Consider the following 13,325-nt stretch of genomic DNA (forward strand, 5'->3'; position numbering starts at 1 on the left):
ATGAAATTATTGGTCAGATCAAGCATTTCCAATCCAGCTATGAAACAGTAAAACTAGGTGTACCATTCCTTTTCCTGGTCTACATGAATGATTTAGAGACACCTGTGTACTCCCAATTAGTAAGTTATGCATATGATACCTCATTTCGGTTCTTTTGCAAACAGACAAATGACTTGACATTGGCTGCAACTGATGGCTTAAGTCAAGTAACTACTTACTTCCATGATCAAGGTCTAAAAGTCAATATTAGCAAATCCCAGCTATTACCACTTAAACCTGTATTCTTAATATATACGTGGGATCAAAAAAGTAGACACTGACAAATGTAAATTTTTAGGGATGTACCTAGATGAAAATCTTAGATGGGTAGATCATATCAATTTTGTATGCAATAAAATCAGCAGTTCACTGCACTTAATTAGCAAACTATCAATATTAGTCTCTTAACAAACATTAAAAACTGTTTATTATGGGACAATATTTGCATATATTAATCATGGAATAGAGGTATGGGGATGTGCTGCTAATAGACACATGAACAGAATCCTAACACTGCAGAAAAGAGCAATCAGGACCATGCATTGACTAGGATACAGAGATTCATGTAGGGAAACCTTTGTACAACATAAATATCTAAGAGTATGTTCCTTGTATCTGTACAAATTAATAACATTCTTTGTGGACCATAAAAATAATGAAACTAAGTACTCTGATGTGCATACCCATAATACAAGACAAAAAGATTGCTTCTTCAGAAACAGAACTAAACTAAAGACAACAGATCATAGTCCTTGGATTAATGGCCAGAAATGGTTTAACAAACTGCCAAGTGCTATAAGATGCCGCACAGGTAAAGTATTCAAAAGGGAATTAAAATCATTCTTAACTCTCAAATGTTTGTACTCACTGAATGAATACTGATATTAAAATGTAGCTACTCTTAAATTTAGGCCTAACTGCTGGCACTAAAACGTTAAAAACGATTTTCTTGCATTATGTGGAACATGCATTTCACCTCATTCAGGAGAAGAAATAAAACATGTATTAAGACAAATTACACCTGATGATGGACTCACAGGGTCCAAAATGCATCGTGTATATACGATATACAATTCTGAGGTGACTGTAATATATATCATTTTTGTAACAACATGCTGTAAATTCAAATACCTACTCTACGTAACAACGGTATGTTGCATTATGAAGTACTGTACCATACATTGCCACGTGCATCACCCGTAAGAGGCTTCTTGTATATGTGAATTACAAATTCCTACTGCTTGTACAAAAATTGTATAAAAATGCTATCAAATTCCTACTGCTTGTACAAAAATTGTATAAAAATGCTATGATGTTTGCAAAAGTCACCAGTTGGTGACTATATGCAAAAAAAGATAATAAATAAATAAATAAAAAAGACAACACAGTTTACACATACGTCTTTCAGATGATCTACACATGTCCAGTTGTTGCATGTGTTGCATCTTCTAGAAATTGTTTTATTTCGTGCCCTTCCACATATATAACACCTGCCACGTGATCCAGTTGATTTTTCTGGTTGTTCCACAATTTCTTGAGTGCCTAACAGTAATTTAGTCCTCCTCTGAATTTCACGTGGAAGGCTTTCAACAAGGGAACAGCTCTCTATTTGAGGCTTTATTAGTCCCCAGCTGATTTTTTCTAAAAAATCAACCCTTTTTACAACCTGATTTGGAGCCACGCAGTGGTATTCATATATGGAAAAAGAATTTATGGCTGCACTGTTCAAAATAATGTAAAACAGTACCATAGGCCACCTTCTTGTATAATGTGACACATTATTCTTCTGTCAAAGCTGATCTAAAAGGTCTATCCCACTTTTGACATGATACAGAAAGTATCACGAATGAAGTGACATGCACGAAAATGACGGAGAAAAGAAAGTTTGCTGGCGCTAAAATGTTAAAAACAAAATGCATAGTGTATTTAATAAAACATGAAAGTTGTGACTGAAGGTGTTTTTTTTTAATTCATACCTCCAGTGTATTAAATACAGTCACATTTGAAGCTGCAAAATATGGATAAAATTAAAATGTAATCATTTCAGGTTTATTTTGTTCCCTTGTTGAACAATCTACAGTGTCATCGAAATGCATGTTTGACAACACCAACACTGTTCTATTTTTCTTTGGACGGTATGAGACCAATGTACAATCCTGTTGAAATACAAAGATTGATTATTTTGGCTCCCTTTTTCTTTTTGGTAGAAATTCCTTCAGCACATCTCTCTTGTTTTTTCGTACTGTTCCGACGAATGTCAGTTTCTTCGCCTGAAGTTTCGTGACTAAAGACAAACTGGTGAACCAGTTATCACTAGTAATATTTCTGTTTGTACCTTGTACTGGTTTTACCATTCCAAGAACAATATCTTCAGCTGAAGTACTGGCATTTTATGGTCCCTCTGGTTGCTTACTGACATACGGTTCTAAATTCAAAGTTTAATCTGTTTTTACATCAACCAAAGCAAACACTTTTAAACCATACTTTGTAGGTTTGCTAGAAATATATTGCCTGAATCTGCAGTTTCCTCTAAATGTCAAAAGCTGTTCGTCAACAGTAAGATATTCACTAGGGGAAATATATGTTTGGCAATTGTTCATGAATACTTCAAGTACCTCTCTGATAGCAGCCACCTTGTCAATCTCTCTGCGAACACCTCTATCATGGATATTATCAAACCTCGGACATCTCAACAGAAACCTGAATCAAGTTCATTCCCTTTGAGTTATCCCATAATTTTGATATACTCTTCCTAGAACATCTCAAAGATCCACACCGATATATCAAACCAATGAAAGCTCTGATCTTTAGCATCCCTTTCCCTAGAGAAATTACCATGAACTTCATTGATGTATATATTAGTGCATGTTGTGATAATGCTTATTATGTTTTCATCTAAGAACAAATTCTGAATTTATTTTCTTTTTTTTTAATATAAGTTTGATTTTTTGGTCTATGCAAATGCGTAATTTTATTACGAGATCTGCTTCCAACATTGGTAGGATATTTATTTTTCCTCCATTTAGTTATTCCATCTTTCCCTAACATAATGCATCCTTTTGAGTTACTTCTTCCTGTGACTCATATTCATCATTTTCTGCCACTTCTTGTTCTGTTCCTGAATCACGACCGCTTTCATGAATGGAATCCTTAGTCTCTGAGTCAGTGTTATCACCGTGAGCATCTTCATCACAGCTCATTGAACCATCCCGGTCATACATTATTAGGATCTCTACTAAACTCTGTCTGAGGTTTTTTGCCTTTGATATCTCTTTCACAGTCTAAAAATAAAGAGAATAGTAAGTAACAAGGAAGGTAACAGCAATCAGTTTCAATACATCTAAATTTACGCACATGAAAGATCGATTGAATCTAGGAAAGTAATATAGATTTACTTTGTTCCAGATTGTGGCAGCAGAGCTAGCACAGATGACCAGTGTCCTACAGAATATAATAATATTTCATAAATAATGTATCTCTCGTAACTGAAAGCCAACGACTGGAGCTAACAGCTGGAGAGTTAACAGAAAGGTACTGAAAATAACGCGAACTCAATCCAGCCCTGTCAGACAGAATTGAGCAGGAAAGTCATGTGGATGATGAGTGTCATCCACATGAGCAACGGAGGGTTAAGTAACATATATGTTGATTTTTGGGGACCTATCATGAGTCACACCAGTCATGCAAGATTCCAAGGAGTTGGCCACATTTATTTTGTAGCATATCTCAACTGTTAGCATGCATTAACACTAATAAAACATTAGCATAGGCGACAGCTTCTAATAATTCCTGATTGCTTTGTAATCTATCAAGTATGGTTCTAAGTGAATGTCGCAGAATTCGGGATAACAAACAGAGCCCAGACGCCACACTTTCATAACATGTTTCATAACTGTAGATGTGGAACTGGACAGCATCACATATTGGTCTTTACAGTAATCCAGTAAGCAATAGTATAACATTCTTGGGCATTCCTGTTTCCCTCGGTTATTTAATACCATTAGAATCCTATAGTGTTTTAATCTATTGAGTAGTACTTTTTCCAAAATCGTACTGAGTATGTTCGTCAAATAGACCAATATGATTTGAGAAAGTGCCCTTCTTTTCATTGTCATCTGGGGAAGAACAGCTCAGTGGACTTCGTTTTTTCTCATCTGGCCTTCTGTCTGGAATGTGGGTAGAACAGTGAGGGACCTTATTTTTTTTATAATTTTATAGGGTGTGCCCCAGGGATATACCGCCAGGTTTTCAAGAATAAATCTCTTCCAGCTAGCTTGTCTGACAGACCTTACCTCAGATTTATACATCTCTTTTAGTTATCTATACTGCATCAGTCTAAACTCTGTCCCACAAACTTCTTTGATTGCCTCTTCTTGTCTTTCAAACTTGTCTTCGACGTACAGTAAGTTCTGAGCTCCAATATATATGCTGCACTTAATCAACATGTTTTTTTTGGGGGGCACAGCCTTTTCTGATGTTTCCTGAATAGCATTTGATAATTCAACAGTTTCTGTCAACAGTGTATACTAGCTCCATTTAGCACGGGGGAAACGTACTCTGTGAGCAGGAGCATCCAATTTGCTTTCCCGAAATTTCTTACCATCTTAGTGAGACAATTCGATGTTGCTCTCTGAGCCTCGCTAGTGACGCACTATTTCATCAGATTATGATCACTAGTTGCCTCTCCTGAGGCAACCTCCCAGTGTTGAATGTATCTCCAAGCTGATGTTCTTATAAGTGTAACATCTATATTGCACCTTGATCCTACCCTGTTTAGGTAGGTAGGAGGGTGGCCAGGAAGATTACGCACATAAAACTGCAACTCCAGGATCGCTTCTTCCAATTCATTACATGTATTGCTTCAATGTGCCACAAAACAGATTTAGTGTTTGTGTTGATACTAATTACAACAAGCTTGCCATAAAGCAGAACAAATGTGCTTTAAATTTTCGTTGTTTATGTATATTTCATCACTGCACTGGAAGTACATACTGACAATAATCCAACTCATATCCATGACTATGGCATGCTCATCACATAGTTGAGTGATTTTAATCGACTGTTGAGTACAGTTACTGCCACCACTGGGCATCGTCATTCTGTTATGACTTGCACTGCCATAGGCATGTTAAGAGATTCTTCCTTGTATTGAGTATGTGGTTCCTGCACACAGATTACATTGAATTTCTGCTCTTCCGACAGCTTATGTAATTCATATAGCAACATCTCACTGTGCATTGCATTCAACTGTGCTATTCGTAATGACTGAATGATGTGTAATAGGTATGAAAGTAACAATGTGGGCATGACTTTGTTCGATCAAACAGCACACTGTCATTACGACTTGCTTGTAAAATTGTTGTAAATCAAATTCTCCTTCTCTTCATTTGCATACTATTTTAATTAAGTCACTATGCTTATTTGCACATGTTGGAAGGTTCACTGCTGCTTATTTGCACATGTTGGAAGGTTCACTGATACTTATTTGCACATGTTGGAAGGTTCACTGCTTTTAGCTGAATTCTGTCTACTAATTCGGAAAAAGAGTACATAATTAAATTTGCCAAGGGATGTCCCACATGCATTGTATGTCAAAGGCTGTGTTTAGAGTAACCAATTATAGTCGAGACAACCTGAGCATATCCTCATAGCTGTTATACAACTTTCGAGGGTCTACAGGTGTTTCCTACTTATGGAACACAACACTATTATCGTATTGAGTACTAGCATCCTACATCTGCTTTCTGTAGACAGCAAAATGGTTGGTGCTTCAACCGAGTTGTCTGTCTGAGTGGCAACACTAAACATCTGTCTTTTGCTAAGCAAGCAAAAGGTCATTTTAAATTTTACAGCACACAATTCCTCTGTTAATTGTTTTGAAGGAGATTTATGCTTTCTAGGTTTCAGGGGAGTGATTTCAGTATCTGCTAGGTTATTCATAGGTTTGAAGTAGTGAGTTTTGCACTTATCCAAAATCTGCCCTTTCAATAGAATTTGGTAAGTGGAACAATCCCTCTTTTGAGATGCATTTTTCCTCACTTCTTGCAGGGTATACAAACTGCTGGACTCATTTTCCTGGGACTTATTCTTTCATAATCTTTTTCCCTACAATGCTCAAATTTTACCTTATCTGAATCACAGAACTTATACATGTGTTCATAATCAAAGCACTTGGGACATTTAGTTGGTATTGGATAATCTTCAACAGATACTGCCGAGAATCCAATGTAGGTACTGCCTCCATAGCTGTTCTACCAGTTTCCTTCTTATGGAAGGAGACACGTCTGCCACATGGGGTAACATGGCTTTTCCCCTAGGTCCTTTCTTAAATTTAAGAGTTAATTCCTTACTAAAATCTTCTCGACTATTTCTCTGTCATGGATTTTTCTTGTAGATGTTTGTCATGAGCTCTTTGGCATGCTGACGAGGGGGGGGGGGGGGGGGGGGGGGGGGGGGGGGGAACTACGGGTGTTTCTTTTTTGGTGGCTCACAGTAGACCTGTTTTCAATTTCTCTCATTTGATTAATTTTTTGCCACCTACTACACTATTAAGATGTTCTTAGATGAACAAACGCTGTTTATTTTTAATTTCCCTTTCTCTGGATACATAACTTTTGAGAAATACTGTCTTGCCTTGCATACTCACTTGCTTTTTCTCTATTTTCCTTAACGGTCTGAGGTCACAAGATAATTGTTGTTGCCACTGAGGCATACATTTTTGAATTTTTTTCACATTCTCTACCCTGACAACAAGCTTCTCTTGCACTGTAGCCCACAATGATAGGAGTTCTTTACATGATAGTGTCTTAGCTGTGGTTATCTTCCTTCTGGCAATAAAGTTCCCATCCAGGATGTGGGAAAGCTCCTGGTACCTCGCCTCAATACTCATGTCATTTGACCCAGGGGCATGTGAACTGTCCCAATGCCCCAGCATCCTTGTCTTTAGAAGCCAGTCCAGTTCAACACTCACAGTATCACAGCTATAATTCTTGAATCATTCCCATTTTGGGAATTTCTGATGCGTTGGCAGTTCACATTTCAGCTCTCTTTGGTGTTATTTGTAACTGTACTGTAATGGCAGCTGTCTTGAACGAAGCCTATTCCTTTGTAAGACAGGTTCATCATGGTGACTGGGTAGTTCCTTATTCTCTTGTATATGATGGTCTCTATAAAAGTTGTCAAGAGTCAGTACTCACTTGTTTTATTGGAATGTGCTCTAAAATACACCCACTAATTCTATTGCACATAAGTCTCTCCGAGAGCTTATACGTGCAACTAAGCAGTGAAATACGCTGAAAGTTCTGGGGCAGCTCTTGTGATTTGTTAGGTTTAAAATTGTCACAATGTTTGTTTTTTTTCAGTTTCTTGTCTTCAAAATAATAGAGGAGAAGCAAGTCAGCCAGTGTTAGTCATTTTTCCCAAAATGGCACAAAAATTCTAGATGTTTATATTATTAGATCCTCAAGTCTTATCAGTTATAACCTCTGTTAAAGTTACCTATGTATCACTCAAACTGTGCATTAGAGGTAAGGACAATTACTAGTTGGGAAATGTAAACTACTATAGATATTATGTTCTCTTCAAGTATCAGCTGCTTAATATTGCATACTCATACCTTGACGGTCTCAATCACCATTATTCTGTTTTAATATCTTCATTTTCTTTGCATGATTCAGTCTTTATTAATCTCAGAGATCCGAGTACCGTAGCCCACTTGTTTTCTTTCCAAAGCATGACCACTTTTTTCCTCCTTCACTCCACTTCTGAAGCATTTCATTACTCCTCGATTACAAGAATGATACATTGCACAGCTACAGATTATTTAGTAACTACAAATTTTGTTTTTCCACTTTCTTTGTCCCCCCACCCCACATCACCTCCTTGAACTTGGATTGGACATCAGTGTGGTTTAGTAGCTAAAATATTCATTGAATGGTGTACTAATTGTTACAAAAAATTTTGGTCCCTCATGATTTTAGATCATATGTTTCAGTTATTTTTTGTGACAAAACACAAATATTACATTTCATCATCTTGTTCTTATCTTCTTGTTGCCATTCTCCTCCCTGCAGCTACAAGCATAATCCAATAGAGATATCCATCTAGCCCCTTATTATATGTTGTATTTGCTGATTTATGTACATTGTATGGTGGTATTTGTCACAGCCACTTCCTTCATACTGATCTTCTGAAGATTTACTTGTGGCCAAAACAAAGCTCTTAATTTCCAATGGACAGGATTTGCTGGGGGCATACTGGGATAGTGTAGAGCACCCAGTGGAAGCTATCACTTGCTCATCAAATGAAATCTCATAGGATTCTTCCCACTGTGTTGACTGGGAATGTTGTCCTGAATTCCTGTAGCAGCTGGTATTGTTACAGATGCTAACATTGAAATTTTCCTCTTCTGATGAAGATTTAAGGCTTTCTCACACTCAGCTAGCATTTGACAATTTGTCATCTTCACTGAAGTTTTCCACTTTGGATTCATCTAATAATGTTAAAATTTCCTCGATGTTAGTTTCCCATATTGTAACAATAATGTTTAAAGCCAAGGCAATATGATTTTTCCATAATCTACTCTGAAGCCTAACCTCCGACATCAATTAAAAACAGCATGTACCGGTGACATAGGCCCAATATCTACAATTGTGCATATGGAGTTACACCCATTATAGCTATGAATATACCGGGTGATCAAAAAGTCAGTATAAATTTGAAAACTGAATAAATCATGGAATAATGTAGATAGAGAGGTACAAATTGACACACATACTTGGAATGACATGGGGTTTTATTAGAACCAAAAAAATACAAACGTTAAAAAAATGCCCGACAGATGGTGCTTCATCTGATCAGAATAGCAATAATTAGCGTAACAAAGTAAGACAAAGCAAAGGTGATGTTCTATACAGGAAATGCACAATATGTCCACCATCATTTCTCAACAATAGCTGTAGTCAAGGAATAATGTTGTGAACAGCACTGTAAAGCATGTCCGGAGTTATGGTGAGGCATTGGCGTCGGATGTTGTCTTTCAGCGTCCCTAGAGATGTCAGTCGATCACGATACACTAGTGACTACAGGTAACCCCAAAGCCAATAATCACACGGACTGAGCTCTGGGGACCTGGGAGGCCAAGCATGACGAAAGTGGCGGCTGAGCACATGATCATCACCAAATGAGATCTTTCACGTGTCCAGCAATACTTTTTTTTTTTTTTTTTCTTTCTAATTAAACCCCATGTCATTCCAAGCATGTGTGTCAATTTTTACCTCTGTATCTACATTATTCCGTGGTTTATTAAGTTTTCAAATTTATACTGACTTTCTGATCACCCGGTATTTAAAATTTGTCAAATGAGTAATTTAAAAATCTCAACCTTGAAAATTTCCAAAGTTTATGACACGATATCTCATGTATCTAACAAGATATCGCTATTACTTTCTTGTGATATGGATCCATAGCTTCTATAATTTTTTTCTAAAATGGTGGCATCTTGCTTTCAGCTGGCAGTGTTTTATTTTACAATTGCAATTTCGGCATTAAACCATTTTCAAGCACCTACAATACATAAAACAACATAATAACTAGAGACTGGACTATATGCATCATAAAAACCTTAAAATACGTATGAAAAATGCTTAAAAAAGAAAGGAAAGTGTTAAAGTATGCAAGATCAAATAATAAAAAACATGATAGTTACTGTGTGCATTATATCTCAAAGTCAAACCTGTGCATATCAATTACGAGGAAGAGTGCCAACCACGCGAAAAATTGGTACATTTAGAATGATGATATCATTTTCTGAACACTTTCTGGTAGAAATTAGGACGGGGGCTTTTCTGGGATTATTTTATAAAAATTTGCAAAATAGACACATATACCACATTTCAAGAATTGTTTCTTCTTTGCTATTGTTGTCTGTAACAAGCGGATGCGATGCAAGTGAGTTGCAGTGAAACAATCGATATGTACATGTCCAACTTCGAGATATACCACATGCAGAGGGGCATGCTCAAAAGCTCCATAATATTTTATTAAAATAAAACAACATACAATCATGAATTTTTTTGAACAGCATTAACTTTTAATTAATACTACTAGACCAAAGCGTCTTTTACAATTTATTTTACATTTTTCTACTATTGTAAACTTAAACAGCCAAGTACTGCTCCAATTGTCGGTAGTGCAATTTTGTCTTCAGTCAACAAAAATATTTTTATAAGCAAAAAAGGACCGTTCTACATCAACTGAGATAACTGGGCAGTATTTCAATTTGGATGCTACCTTGGCAATTATTATTTCTGGTAAAAGTTCACCCATCCTATTAATAAAACTATCAATTTGGCACAAGGGTTCAAAGCCTGGGTTATTGTTTAAAATGTTTTCAAATTTTTCTTCAAGTTTTCTTGGGAATACCTCCCGCAATGAAGAGTTCACTAGAATAACTTTAGTTATTAACTGAATAAATTTATTCAACGCCAAACTTCAAGTTTCAGGCTTTTTAATACTTGCAGGTATGTGGGAAAAATTAGTTCTAATCACAGCAATGTCTTTTTTTAATACTACAATCATTAAAAGCTTCCTTGCACTGGCAAACTGTCCGCTCCCGGTAGCTGAGTGGTCAGCGCGACAGACTGTCAATCCTAAGGGCCCGGGTTCGATTCCCGGCTGGGTCGGAGATTTTCTCCGCTCAGGGACAGGGTGTTGTGTTGTCCTAATCATCATCATTTCATCTCCATCGATGCGCAAGTGGCCGAAGTGGCGTCAAATCGAAAGACTTGCACCAGGCGAGTGGTCTACCCGACAGGAGGCCCTCGTCACACGACATTTTCACTGGCAAACTGCCAAAGCCTCTGCACTATCGAAGTCGTTTACTACCCCTCTACTGGCCTGGAAACATTCATTGTAATACAACACAGCTTCGACCCACGTACCCCAACGAGTTACCACTGGTTCGGGAGGTATTGGCACCTTTGGTAGTTTTTCTTTGTAGGTCTTGATGCGAGCAGGAGCCTTTAGAAACACTTTCTTTCTGAATGAAATCAGTTTATTTACATTCACAAATGCAGAATGTACTTCTTCAGCAAGGTGGTGTAATCCATGAGCAAAGCACGTCACATGAATCAAATTGGGATAAAATACTAGGAGAGCTTTTCCTGTTTTGATCAGATAAGGAGCAGCATCTGAAATAAACACAAACACCCTTTCATCTGCAGAAGATTCTGGAAATATTTTTCCAATACGCTCATTCACAAAACTGGCAACCGTAGAATGATTTACAAGTTCTTTGCAGGTCATGAAATACGAAGAAGAAGGCTCTTCTTTTAAAGCACCCACAATTAAATTTGCAACATAACGGCGACAAGTGTCTGTAGTTTTGTCAACTGAAATCCAGATGATGCTGTCCTTGAGTTCATTGCGTATTTCTTCCAGAAAGTTTACATAAATTGTTGGTATGTAATTTTTACACAATGTTGATTCACCTGATATACTTTGATTTAAGCAATATTTGTCCAGGAAGCCTCTGAGGATAGGGTTTGTAAGTTTGTGAAGAGGAATATTGCTTGCAGTGAATGCTTCATGTCGATCCATATTAAACTGACTTTTTTGTTTGCTGTTGTCAGAAGTTGTCGTTGTGGTCCTTTCTTCTGCTTTCCTGTGATATGAAGACTTGTCTTGATATGCTGGTCTATTTGAAACTTTTTTTTGCACGAAACGTTTTTCTCACAAATTCGACAATATAAAACGATTCTGTCATGTGTAATTGTTCGTGGATGATCAGCTATCCACGAAACGACGTTTTTTAGGCAGCATGGTGCACAACACGTTACACACTACATGTCAAAAACATGTTCAACTGTGTACAAGTAAACAGAAAGCTAAACTGAAGCAACGGACGTGCGACTAAAAGCTTGCATAGTTTAATTTAATTGTTGCCGACGCTTAAGAGTATGACAAGGGAGGGGATTAACTGGGGGCATGGGCGCAAGAGCACTGATGCTGTCTGCCTGTTCCTGTTCCTCTTCTGTAGCGACTTCGCTAGGCAGTGGCTCTTGGTTAGTGATTGCAAGCAGTTCTAGGTCATGGTCAATCTGTGAGACATCAAAGCTAGATCGAGCTAGAGACCGCCTATCTAATCTTTTAAAATATTGTAAACAGAGCAAAAATATGCATTGTCACTAGTTTTTAGTTAAAATATGTAATAACTGGTGAAAAGGAGCCAATAATGCGAACGCATATGCAACATGCAAATGCATGTAATCCGGTCTCTAGTGGCAACAATGTAAAGTAGCCAACAAAATTCTTCTGGGACTGCAGCTGCAACTTTTTTTTAAGTGTCTGTTTCACCAGTACGCGAGCTTCTTGAAATCGTATCTGTTTGCTGCACTCACCCTGGTGTTCTGCCACAGCTGGCTTAGTGTGTTGTCTTAGTCGGATATATCTTTCATGTTTTGTTGACTTTCATATACTTACAAAGATTTTGATGTATAGGTTTACATTAGGCAGAAATTACAACATAACATGCACATCAAAGAGCAACTAGTTAGCAATATTATAACAGAACAAAATTACCAAAGAGTTGTATATACTAAAACATACAGCAATGGCTACAATGTGAATATGATTGACAAAAAGTGTACTATAAAATTATACAGCAAAAGTGCCAATATAGATAAGGAAATAACACAATCACGAGAAGTGGAACCAGGAAAAATGAAATACATTGCTTTACCGTATTACTGTTCCATATTTTTGTAAAAATACTGTATGAATCAGGTTTCACATGACAGTCAGACACACTAGCCACAAAACCAAACCATTTACACTATAAAGATTTATAAAATCAAATAGGGTTAATGTGAATATTGCTAAGTGCGACAAATGGATAAATGTTTGTTCACCAGATTCAGAGCTCACATAAACATAAGCCAGAATTATAAATCTTCATTTAATGCACTTCTATGAAACTGCAGTCATAAAACCAGCAGGATTGGGAATCTTTAATGGTGTAATTACATAAGGCAAAAAAGGTTGATTAATGGAAATATTACAAGAAACTGCAGTTTATAGTGCCTTCAAAGAACAGCCACACCATATACTGAATGAACCAACAGACATCAAAGAGCAACTAGTTAGCAATATTATAACAGAACAAAATTACTAAAGAGTTGTATATAGTAAAACATACATATGATTGCCCGCAACATTTATTCTAATGTATTAAGTGCACACTTTTAGGTATGTGATACACACAATCCACTGAAAACTGCAGAATATAA

The sequence above is a fragment of the Schistocerca americana genome, chromosome 2 (genome assembly GCF_021461395.2).
Source record: "Schistocerca americana isolate TAMUIC-IGC-003095 chromosome 2, iqSchAmer2.1, whole genome shotgun sequence".
Lineage (NCBI taxonomy): Eukaryota > Metazoa > Arthropoda > Insecta > Orthoptera > Acrididae > Schistocerca > Schistocerca americana.